Genomic DNA, 12,459 nt, shown 5'->3' with positions numbered 1-12,459 from the left:
ATGCCAGATCCTTAACCCACTGAGGTAGGCCAGGGATTGAACCAGCATCCTCATGGATCCTAGTTGAGTTTGTTAACTACTGAGCCATGAAGGGAACTCCCCAATGTTAATTTATTATTGACAAAATTATTATAGTTATGTAAGAAGTTACACAAAAAAAGCCTGAGTGAAAGACCAATGGGAATTATTTATACCCTCTTTGCAAATGTTCCATACATATAAAATTATTCCAAAATTATGATTATTTGAAACTTTAACAAAATGAGAAGCTACCACACACCCACTACACACCAAAAAGGATAGATAAAATTTTAAAGATGGAATGTAGTAAGCATTAGAGAACATGTGGGAAACTAGTACTTACATATTGATGATAGAAATAAACACTTGTAGGACCTCTTTAGAAAAATGTTTAGTGCATTTACCAAAATTGCATCCACCCTCTCATCAATCAATTTCAATATTTTTTATAGGAGTAGAGTGGCTTTACAACATTGTGTTAGTTTCAGGTACGCATCAAAGAGATTCAGTCATACATATACATATATTAATTCTCTTTCACCTTGATCTCCCATATAGGTCATTACAGAATAGTGAGCAGTGTTCCCTGTTCTATACAGTAAGTCCTTGTTGGTTATCTATTTTATACATAGTAGTGTGTATATATTAATCCCCAACTCCTGGTTTAGCCTTTCCCCACATTTCCCCTTTGGTAACCATAACTTTGGTTTTAAAACCTGTGCGTCTTTTTTGGTATTGTAAACAAGTTCGTTTGTCCCATTTTTATTAAATTCCACATATATGTGATGTCACATATTTATCTTTCTCTGCCTCATCAGTTTTACTCTTATAAACCAAAAAGAATTGAGGGCGTAAGTGCACAAAAATGATAAATGAGTGTTCATGGCAGCTTGATTTATGAAAATAAAAAGTAAAACTAGAAAAAATCTTAATGACCGTGGACAAGATGAATACATAAATTGTATTGTTTTCATGGAGTGTTACACTGCAAAAGGGGGGCAAACAATAGTACGTGTTAACACATGGGTAAATCTCACAAACATAACACTTAATAAAAGAAACCAGACACAAGAAACACATTACATTCAATTGTAAAAGGTTAAACAAACAGGCATATTCTATGGACTTAGAAAGGAAAAACATGGTGACCTTTGTGGGAAAAAAAGGACAGAATATGCATTAAAAGGAGGAATAAGGGAGGTCCCATCATGGCACAGGGGAAACACATCTGACTAGGAACCATGAAGCTGTGGGTTCAATCCCTGGCCTCACTCAGTGGGCTAAGGATCTGATGTTGCTGTGAGCTGTGGTGTAGGTTGTAGGTTGCAGGCACAGCTAGGATTCTGCATTGCTGTGGCTGTGGGGTTGGCCAGCAGCTGTAGCTCCAGTTGGACCCCTAGCCTGGGAACTTCCAAATGCTGTGGGTACAGCCCTAAAAAGGAAAAAAATAAAATTTAATTAAAAAAATAAAAAGAGGAATAGGAAGAGCTTCTTGGATAGTGTCCATATTCTTTTCCTGAAAGAATTTTGATTATGTATGTTTATGATGTGATAACTTGTTAACTTGATACTTATAATACCTACACATTTAAAACTGTGGGATATATTTAAATTAAAGTTTATTTTTATTTGTTTATTACATTATTTTTACATGTACAATATTATATTTCCACTTCTATATGTACTACAATGTGATGACCATTTGTTCTCCACACATTACCGCACAGCTGACTCCCTTTACATACTGCATCGCACCTACTCCCCTTGGTAATCATTACTTTATTGTATGTATCTATGTGTTTATGATGGTATTAAACTTTATTTCAATAATTTTAAAAAAATAAATAAATGAAATAGGCAAATCTTAGAAACCATGATTCATTACAATTAATACAAAACAATATAGAAAATTTGCAACACTATAATTTTCTCCAAACTTATTGAGATATAGTTGACAAATAAAAATCATATATATTTAAAGTGTACAACATTATGCTTTGATGTATGTGTACATTATGAAATGATTATCCCAATCAAGGTAATTAACATATCCATTGCCTCACATAGTTCCTTTTTGAGAACAAATAAGATCTCCTCTCTGGGCAAATTCTAGGTGTACAATTATAAAAAAACCATAGTGTACATCAAGAGAACTTATTCTCCCTGCATAACAAAACTTTACACTCTTTAAAAAACAAGATTTCTCCATTTCCACAATTCCCAGTACCTGGTAACAACCAGAAATTCCCTGCTTCTAGGAAGCAGAAATATTTTTTAATTTCATGTATAAGTGAGGTCATGAAACACTTATATTTCTGTGTCTGGAATATTTCACTGAGAATAATGCCCTCCAGATTCATCCATGTTGTCAAAATTGACAAAATTTACTTCTTAAGGCTGAATAATGTCCCACTGTGTACCACTGTGTGTATGAGTGTGTGTGCCTAACCTCTGAACAACATGGGTTCAAAGGCACTGAGCTCACACAATCAAAAAAATGAAAAATGAGAAAATGAGAAGGCAAAGGAAGTGTCAATTAAAAGAGCAAGAGAAAAGCCCTCTTGAAGAAAAAAAAAATAGAACACAAGAAATCTGGCAGATAAAGCATTCAAAACATTGGTAATAAAAATGTTAACTGGGGGGAAGAATCAAGATGATGGAGTAGTAGGACATGGAGCTCACCTCTTCCTACAAATACAGTAAGAATATATCTACATATTACAACATTATAAATCAGCTATACTTCACTAAAACTTTTAAAAATGAAGAAAAAAAGCGTATGTCTACAAATGGGACAATTCTCACAGAATACCTACTGAACACTAGCAAAAGACTTCAGACACCTCAAAGGATAAGAAATAGTTCCATGTAACCAGGAAGGATGGTAGGAAGAAGAGGAGGAGGGGAGTGGGATGCATATCTGGGAGGTAGCTGAAGAAGATAATCTCATGCACCCTGGGAAGCCCTTTCTCTGATGGGGAAAACAGCTGGGACAGAAAAGCAGCTTTGGAGGCTCAGAGGAAATAACAACAATTTGTTTGTGGCAGGCAGGACAGAGTAAGACCTGCACAGATGGCCCATGCCACTAACTTGCACACGCAAGCCTAAGATGCATGACCACTGGTACAGGCAGGGCCTGGGTGTTGGAATATGGGGTCAAGAAAACAAACCTGGTGAGGGGGGTTTACCAACATGGCTGAGTGGTAAGGAATCCAACTAGTATCCACGAGGATGCAGTTCAATCCCTGGCCTTGCTTAGTGGGTTAGGGATCTGGCATTTCCATGAGCTGTGGTGTAGCTTACAGATTTGGCTCAGATCTTGCATTGCTGTGGCTGTAGCATAGGCCAGAATCTACAGATCTGATCTGACTCCTAGCCTGGTAACCTCCACATGCCATGGGTGCAGCCCTAAAAAACAAACAAAAAACAAAACAAAACAAAAAAAAACAAAAACAAAGCAAACTGGTGATAGGACTTCTGTTGGCTGCATGGAGACAGCCTGGAGGAGCAGGAGTGTGGAAAACTGCAACTAGGAATGTTTGCAGAAGTCTGGGCTGCCATGTAAACAAAGCACCACTGTTAACTGGCGTGCAAAGAGTGTGACCGCCATTGGATCCTCTTTTCCCATGCTCCTGCCCTGCCACCAAGGTGTCTAGGAAAGGCTCCGGCCTGGGTGAGCATGTGCACCCCCAGGTGCTGCCCAGTTCCCTCCCACAATCTCTGGCTGATGCCACTTACATACTCCCACCTGGGTGAGCTGAAGCATGCACCCTAGATGCCACTTTGCTCCCTCTCACCTGGGCAAGATAGCTTCAGTTATATCAGAAGCAGACACTGCTGTTAGGTTGCCCATGCACAGAGGTGGGAAGGAAATCACACCGGAGTCTCAAGGACCAAGTGACTTGGGAAGAAGTGTTGAAATCTCTCCTTGTGGATATGTGACCTATGGATTTTTACTTTCCCTGCTGTCTCAGTAAATTCAGTGCCTCTGGAGTATCCAAATGGCCAGTGAGTGCTCCCACAGCTGGGACAGGTCTGGCATTAGAAGCTGTGGGTTTCATGGGCATGTGCACATGGAGGCGGGACCAGGCAAGTGTCTGAGATGCCACCATCATGCCCACAGTGGGCCCAGGTCCATGAATACTAAAGTTCTGTGACCTGACCTCAATGGATCTGTGCTGGTGGCCTGGTGAAAACGCCTGAGAGAAACAAGGGCTCATTGTCAGCATAGACATGGTTGAGGTGGGGCCAGTGGCAGTGACAGCAGTGTATTTTATGAGTTCACATAACAAGTGAAAGTTGAGAAAAGAGAGCACATTCGCAGCTCCAGTGAAGGAAGAGTCAGTAGCTCCTCTCCCAGGAGGAGCACTCAAATACCACCTACTTGCACCACCTATCATGGATGCACCTCAGAAACATCATTTCTGAGGGTTTCTACACTCACAATTAGGGAGAAGATGCTGCCCCTCACAGGCTGTGACAACGATGGAGCATAGAGGAGCCCCACTTAACATCCAGTGCAGGCTCTGTTCACAAAACCTCAGTCACATGTTGTATCAAGGGGATAATGTCCAGCATACATTGAAGAAAGAGATGGTAGGAATCCATGCTAAAAACAGCCTTCATGGCAAAAAATATAAAACACACGCTGGCTACACACTGACGTTCCACATAAAAATAGCCCTCTAAAACAATCTGATGGTTTGGTATTGGGAGAAGGAACTCCCAGAGCACTTAGTGTTGCAAGCTGGTGGGACTTGAGTGTAGGACATCCACAAAGCTGGGGAAAGCAGGGACTTCACTCTTGGAGAACTCACACAAGATTTCATGAGACACACCACAAAGCAGTAACTCAATAGGAGCCTAGGCTAGACCTTCTTACAGGTCTAGGAGGATCTCCTGGGGAGGAGGGTCAGTTGCCGTTCACTGCAAGAACAAGAACACTGGTGCCAGAGGGCTCCAGGAACTGTTGATGAACATGAGTTCTCTCAGATGTCTCTGTTATGGCAAGTAAATCTGGCCACATCCAAGAGACAGCAGACTCCAGTGCTGGAACACTTCAGGCCAAACAACCAGCAAGATAGAAACACAGCCCCATAAATCAGCATAATGGCTGTTCAAACTTGACCTGAACTCACATCCACTTCTAAACACACCCCTTGAAATGACCCAGCTCCACCCGCAAGTGGGCAGGAACCAGTCCCTCCAAATAGGAAGGCTAAACAAGCCTCTGGAAAAAATCTCATCTAGCAAAAGGCAGACACCAGAAACAAGAGGAACTATGATTCTGCAGCCTTTGGAAAGGAGGTCACAAACAGAGAAATTTAGACAAAAATGAGATAGCAGGGAAATATGTTTCACACAAAGGAACAGAATTAAAAAAAAAAAAACACAAAAACAACTAAATGAAGAGGAAATAGGCAATCTACCGGAAAAATAATTTGCAGTAATGATAGTAAGGATGACCCAAGAATTGAAAAAAGAATGCATGCACAAACTAAGAAGTTACAAGAAATGTTTAGCAAAGAGCAAGATTTAAAGAAGAAACACATATGAACAATGCAATAAGTGAAAGAAAAAGTACACTAGAAGAAGTTAATAGCAGAAAACTGAACGGTAAAAATGAATAAGCGAGCTGGAAGACAGAGCGGTGGAAATAAATGCTATGGAAAATAGTAAAAAAATTAAAATAAAATAAATGAGGACAGTCAAATATACCTCTGGGACAACATTAAACATGACAACATTCACATTAGAGGAGGACACTGACGGAGAAGACAGATAGAAAGAATCTGAGGAAATATTTGAAAACATCATAACTGAAAACTTCTGTGACATGGTAAAGAAATATTCACTCAAGTCCAGGAACTGCAAAGTCTCACACTGGATAAATCCAAAGACGATCATGCCAAGACACATATTAATCAAACTGACAAAATTAGAGAGAATCAAAGAGCATTCATTCTAAGATAAGGAACAAAGCAAGGATGTCCACTCTCATCACTTTTATTCAACATAGTTTCAGAAGTCCTAGACATGGTAGTCAGAGAAGAAAAAGAAATAAAATGAATCCAAATTGAAAAGAAGAAGTAAAAGTCAATGTTTGCACATGACATTTTACTATACATAGAAAATGCTAAAGAAGCTCCCAGAAAACTACTGCACCTCATCAATGAACTCAGCAATGTTTCAGGATATAAAATTAATACACAGAAATCTCTTGCCCTCCTATATACTAAAAACAAAAGATTCAAAAGAAATTACATCAACAATCCCATTTACACTCACATCAAAAATAAAAGGCTTAGGAGTCTCTTCTTCTCCTTCCCAGCTGTGCTGGGAGCGGTTTGCTTTCCTGTTATGAAGACTTTGCTTGCTTGCTCCCTGTGTGTTCATGAAGTTCATTCTTCGGCTCCCTGAACAAGAACCCAGATTCTGGTAACATCTTCCAGTGTCATATTTTGGGGTCTCATCCAGGATCTAGATCCAATGCACCAGCGTGCCCAAGGTAAGCAGCAGTCAACTTGTGCTTTTGCTTTCTGCTTTATTCAGTTTCATTTGCCTCTGAAAGGAGGGTAAATGCGTGAATGAGTGTGCAAGCATGAGACGTGTCCTGGACACAAAGCAAATGTGGAGTCCCCATCCGCAGTTCTGTTTAAGCTCCTGAGGGACCTCATAGGGCTAAAAGTGGCCCTCCTGAGTCCAATTGAGCTAGCAGTCTGGTCAAGGTTTTATACCATCCTGCCATATGCCAAAAAGCACCAAATGGAGTGTTCCAAGAGAGAGATAGCCAGAGACGGATGAAGCAAGTCATGAGGCAAACTTTCCTTCCCATTCCCCCACCCTGAAATCTCCTCTCTATTTACTCCAGCCTTTGAAAAGCATTTGTGAAATTACAGGTCACCATATTTCTGAAGGTTAGGAATTTTTGAAGTGCATGTGAGAAACAAAAATGTGGTTTTTTGTGAGTTCTTGAATGGTGAGTTACGAGTAACCATCTCTGACCCCTTACAAGACTCTTGACTCCACCTTCACTACTTCCTACAGCATGTTAGAGCCAGCATTTCACAGGAAATTATGTTAGTTGAGTTGCTGGGGTCCAATATTTTATGGAAATCCATCTTTTATTGGGGTCCCTAAGAGGACAAGATGCAAGGAGACCTCCTGCACTGTGGGAAAAAAAAAGCATAAAAGGCTTTATGGCCAAAAGTCCTCATAATCCAGTTCTGTAAGCTTGGGGATTTTCCCTGGGCATGGTCAGTCTTGCTTTTTGCTATTTACTTTCACCCTGGTTGGAGAAACTGACAATGGATTCATCCAATATACCTATTACCTGTAGCTAGAGAACTTTCCTAACATTAATAGAGGGCACGTCACAGTGAGCGTCTTAGGATTCCGAACCTTGGGACACCTGCATGTCTGGGTTAATTCACCTCTGTCCAGAGAAAGGTAATGGACCGACACTATGGGAGAAAAGACTAAACTGGTAAGGGAGTGGTTAATTCCAGTTAAGCTAAGGTTGGATGGGACATTTTACCGCTAATGTCTACCTGCTCCTTACAAGAGAGGGGATGCCCTCACATAACTGAGAAAGGACAATAGGCGCTGGACACTGGTCTTTTCTCTTTTTCAAATGGGAGCCACATCCTCGAGCCTGACTTAAGGCTCAACAGCAACTCCTCTGACATGTGCCTTGAAAAATGGGAAAATTTGACCCTCAGACTCCGAGAAAGAAATGTTTCATTTTCTTTTGCATGAAAGCCTGGCCTCCATATAACCTGTCAGATGGAGAGCGATGGCCATCTGAGGGCTTTCTGGCTTTTATAACTATTCTCGAATTAGACCTGTTTTGTAGATGAGAAGAGGTGCTTTATATTCAGATCTTCTTTACAATGAGGGAAGGCACTAAACTGAGGAAGGCTTGTGGATTTCCCCAGTGCATTATGCCAAATCCCTCAGGGCCAAGGTGCCCCCTGAGTCCTGGCTAAATTGGGTCAGACCCTCCCAAAGTTAATCGGCCTTCTACCATACTACTCAAGGCTCCTCGTCTCCCCTTCCAGTGCCAAAGTTATATACCTCTTTACTCCCTTTGCAAGAGGTAGCAAATGGACAGTGGGGACCAATGCAGGTCCATGTGCCTTTTTCTCTTCAGGATTTAAGGCAGATAAAAACAGATGTGGGAACATTTCCTGATGATCCAGATAGATACATCGAGGTCTTTCAGGGTCTCACACAGTCCTTTGAGTTAGCCTGGAAGGACATCATGTTATTACTAAACCAGGTATTGACTCTAAGTAATAAAATAAATAAGTAAGGTCTTAGGAAATTCTCATGGCTGGGGAGATGAGTGGTATGCTGTAAACGCCAGAGGCAGATCAGAAAAGGAATGAACCGATTCCCCACAGGGTGTCAAGCAGTTCCTATGAGTGACCCTAATTGGTCTGCTGATCAAAAGGATAAAGACAATTGTCATAGGATTCATTTTATTACTTGTATAGTTGAGGGACTAAAAACTGCATGAGTAAAGCCCACTAACTACTCCAAACTATTGGAGGTTTGTCAAGGGGAACAAGAGCGTTCATCAGCTTTCTTAGAAAGTCTCAGACAAGCAGTGAGAAAGCATACAGCAATGGACCCAGAATGAATGGAGGGCCAAATAATTCTTAAAGACAAATTGATAACTCAATCAGCACCAGCTATATGGAGAAAGCTCCAAAAATTGGCTTTTGGCCCTGATCAGGACCTGGAGCACCTCCTTAGAGTAGCAACTCAAGTGCATTATAATAGGGGCCAGGAAGAATGAAAGGGAAGAAAAAGAGGAGAAACAGAGAAAAGTTTGAGGCTCTAGATATAGCACTACCGGGAATCAGCCTGGGAGCTTCCAAGGCGAGAAGATTATGGTAGAGACCTAAGCCCAGAATCTGTTTCCTCTGTGGAAAAGAGGGACAATTTAAATGAGAATGCCCCAAGACTCAGACCCCAGCATGTAGGCCTTGTCTCATATGTTGGGGAGATCATTGGAAAAAGGGACTGCCCCTGAAGATGAAGGTCTCTGGAGTTGATCCCTCAGGCCCAGGATCAAGAATGACAGGACCCGCAGCTTTCCACATTGGCTCCTGCCCTTATCACCACTCGGGAGCCCCAGGTGGCTCTAAATGTAGGAGGACAGACTATTGACTTCCTTCTGGATACAGGAGCTGCCTTTTTGTCCCTCCTCTCCAAACCTGGGGCCCATCAAATAAATCTGCCACTATTCATGTTATTTCTGGCAAGCCAGTTATAAATTCTATTAATTGAATGTAACAGCCCTTGTAGCCACCCTATATTGTGAATACAAAAGCCTAATGGGGATTGATGCCTAGTGCAAGACCTTCATCTAGTAATTGAGGCAATGATCCCTTTACATCCAGTGGTGCCCAACCCCTAAACTCTCCTCCCTCAGATTCCAGAAACAGCATCCTGGTTTACTGTATTAAGTTTAAAAGATGCCTTTTTCTCTATTCCCTTAGCTAAGGCTTCACAATTTGTATTTGCCTTTGAGGATCCCTCAGATTCATCCACACAACTAACTTGGACTCTCTTGCCTCAGGGATTTAGAGACAGCCCTCATTTACTTGGACAAGCATTAGCCAGAGATTTGGCAAACGTTAAGGCTTCTAAGCCTGTTAAAATTATTCAATATATGGACGACATTTTTGTCTGTGCTGATACTGAAGAACAATGTAAAGTAACTTTCAGTTATATGCTGACCAAGGAAAGAGCATATATTTCATGGCCAAACAAATATTTCATGGCCAGCCAGAGAAATCAGAAGAATCATACAGGTTAGAGGTATTTTAATCAATTTTATCATATATGGGATCAAAATATACGGATCACTCCTGAAAAGGGTTATTTGACCCAACCTACATCCATTTGCTGGGAGCAAAATAAACACGTCAGATTTGGTAGGTGACCCATATCCTCTAATGAGCTAAAATCTTTAGGATATTTACCAACTGAACATTGTTTACCAATCACCCAGGTCACATATAATCCAGATAAGACTCCCATATGGCCTGGAATGGACTGGGGATCTAATCCTGGACTATGCTGGCTAGCCCCAAATGGAAACTTATTGGATATGTGGAACTCATCTGTGGCCTTGACTACCCCCAGGGTGGATAGGGCGCTGCACTCTGGGGTTGGCTTCTGCTCATGGCAACATGATGAAAACTCTGAGGCAAACACCAGCCAACCTTCCCTATTTACATGCTAGACGGGCCAGATCAGTGTTCCACTGGTATGATTACTTAGTATCAATATTTGTAACTTCATTAGGAACTACTCACATAATGCTGAGGGTGGAAGCCTTAACTAATTTTACTCAATGAACTCTTAACGGTACTGCAGAAGCTATTCATACCCCAAACATGGAACAACAACAAATAAGAAAAGCAGTGCTACAAAACCGAATGGCCTTAAGTAGACTCACTGCAGCTCAAGGAGGTACCTGTGCTATTATAAAATCTGCATGTTGTGTCTATATTCCTGATTATTCACAGACTGTGTCTGATTCCATGAAAGGTCTCTGGCAGCAGATTCATAAGATTTCTGATCCACATCCAGGTTTTGGAGCTGCCATCTGGAACTGGTTGACCTCCTCCTCCTGGTGGAAATATTTGCTCAACATGGTCATCATTGTGATCTTGATCCCTTTATTCAGCCTGTGTATAATTAATTGTATTTCTCACTTTATTACATCCCTATTAAGAGCTATCAACCTTCAAATGGAGGTAGAAGAGGTACCCAATGTCATGTATAGAAGCCCACTCAACCATCCCATGAAAGGAGACCTAACTGCTTCTTCCTAATGACACCCCTTGTCAGCAGGAAGCAGAGTGGTCATTGACCCTTTCCCCCCACAGTTAGAGTCTCCAATTCTAGAAGGGGGGGATTGAGGCAGAACAGTAACTCATGTAGTCGGTGTAGAAGCATGGGCTTTGATGCATTCTTTGATATGGCTATTGATTAACATTTGTGCCCATGAGGGCTCCAGAGAATAACGTCCCCACAGGCCTTGTTACTGCAGAGAGTGTACCTATGCTCAGATGGACATTAATATCTAACCTCCTGTGACTCAGTCTGCAGGAAGAGAAGGGCAAAGAAACCATGAGGCTTATGGGGAGTTTCCATCCATAAGACCCCAATTGGACAAGGACTGATATAGGTAACTGGGCAAGGCCAATGGGAGAAAACCACATCTTTCTGGACCCCACGTTGGTAACCCCCATTTTTAAGGGATAAAACCTATATAGGACAATAGCGAGAGGGACTCGTCATCCCCTTCCCAGCTTTCCTCAGAGCTGTTTGCTTTCCTGTAATAAAGACTTTGCCTGCTTGCAATAAATAAATAAATAAATAAATAAATAAATAAATAAATAAGGGATAAACTTCTGAAGGAGGCAAAACTTGTACTCTGAAATCTATAAGATGCTGTTGAAATAAAATGAAGATGACACAATCAAATAGAAACATATACCATGTTCTTGGATTGGAAGAATCAATACCATCAAAGTGACTATACCCAAGGCAATCTACAGATTCAATGCCTCCCTATTAAATTACCAATCGTATTTTTCACAGAACTAGAACAAAATGTGTTAAAACTTGTGTGGAAGCGCAAAAGACCCCGAATACCCAAAGCAAACATGAAAGAAAAATGGAGCTGGAGGAACCAGTCTCCCTGACTTCAGACTATGCTACAAAGCTGCTGTCAGCAAAATGGCATGGTACTGGTACAAAAACAGGCATATAGATCAGTAGAAGAGGGTAAAAAGTGCATTAATAAACCCACACACATAGTCAACTAATTTACAACAAAGGAGGCAGGAATATACCATGGAGAAAAGACAGTCTCTTCAATAAGTCCTGTTGGGAAAACTGGACAGCTACATGTAAAATAATGAAATTTGAAGATTCTCTAACCCCATACAAAATATATTAAAGACCTAAATGTAAGACCAGATACTATAAATCTCCTGGAGGAAGACATAGGCAGAACATTTTTTGACATAAATCATAGCAACATCTTTTTTAATCCACCTCCTAGAGTAATGAAAATCAAAACAAAAGTAAACCATTGGGACCTAATTAAACTTAAAATCTTTGCCCAGCAAATGAAACCATTAGGAAAATGAAAAGACAACCCACGGAATGGGATAAAATCTTTGCAAACAAACAACCAACAAGAGATTAATCTCCAAGATATAAAAACACCTCATACAGATTTATATCCAAAAAGCAAGCAGCCCAATTAAAAATAGAAGATCTAAATAAACACTGATCCAAAGAATACAGACAGATGTCAGAATTCTGGGTCTGAATGTCTGAGAGGAAGGAAGAGAAGTTGAATGGGATAACGGAATACTCATGAGTTACTGTCTCTCCTTACACCCC

The sequence above is a fragment of the Sus scrofa genome, chromosome 2 (assembly GCF_054392235.1).
Source record: "Sus scrofa isolate SSC_HxYL_T2T_F1_AM1 chromosome 2, Sscrofa_HxYL_maternal_Yorkshire_Landrace_v2.0, whole genome shotgun sequence".
Classification (NCBI taxonomy): Eukaryota; Metazoa; Chordata; class Mammalia; order Artiodactyla; family Suidae; genus Sus; species Sus scrofa.
The sequence above is the reverse complement of the archived record's forward strand: the minus strand, read 5'-3'. Positions refer to the sequence as shown.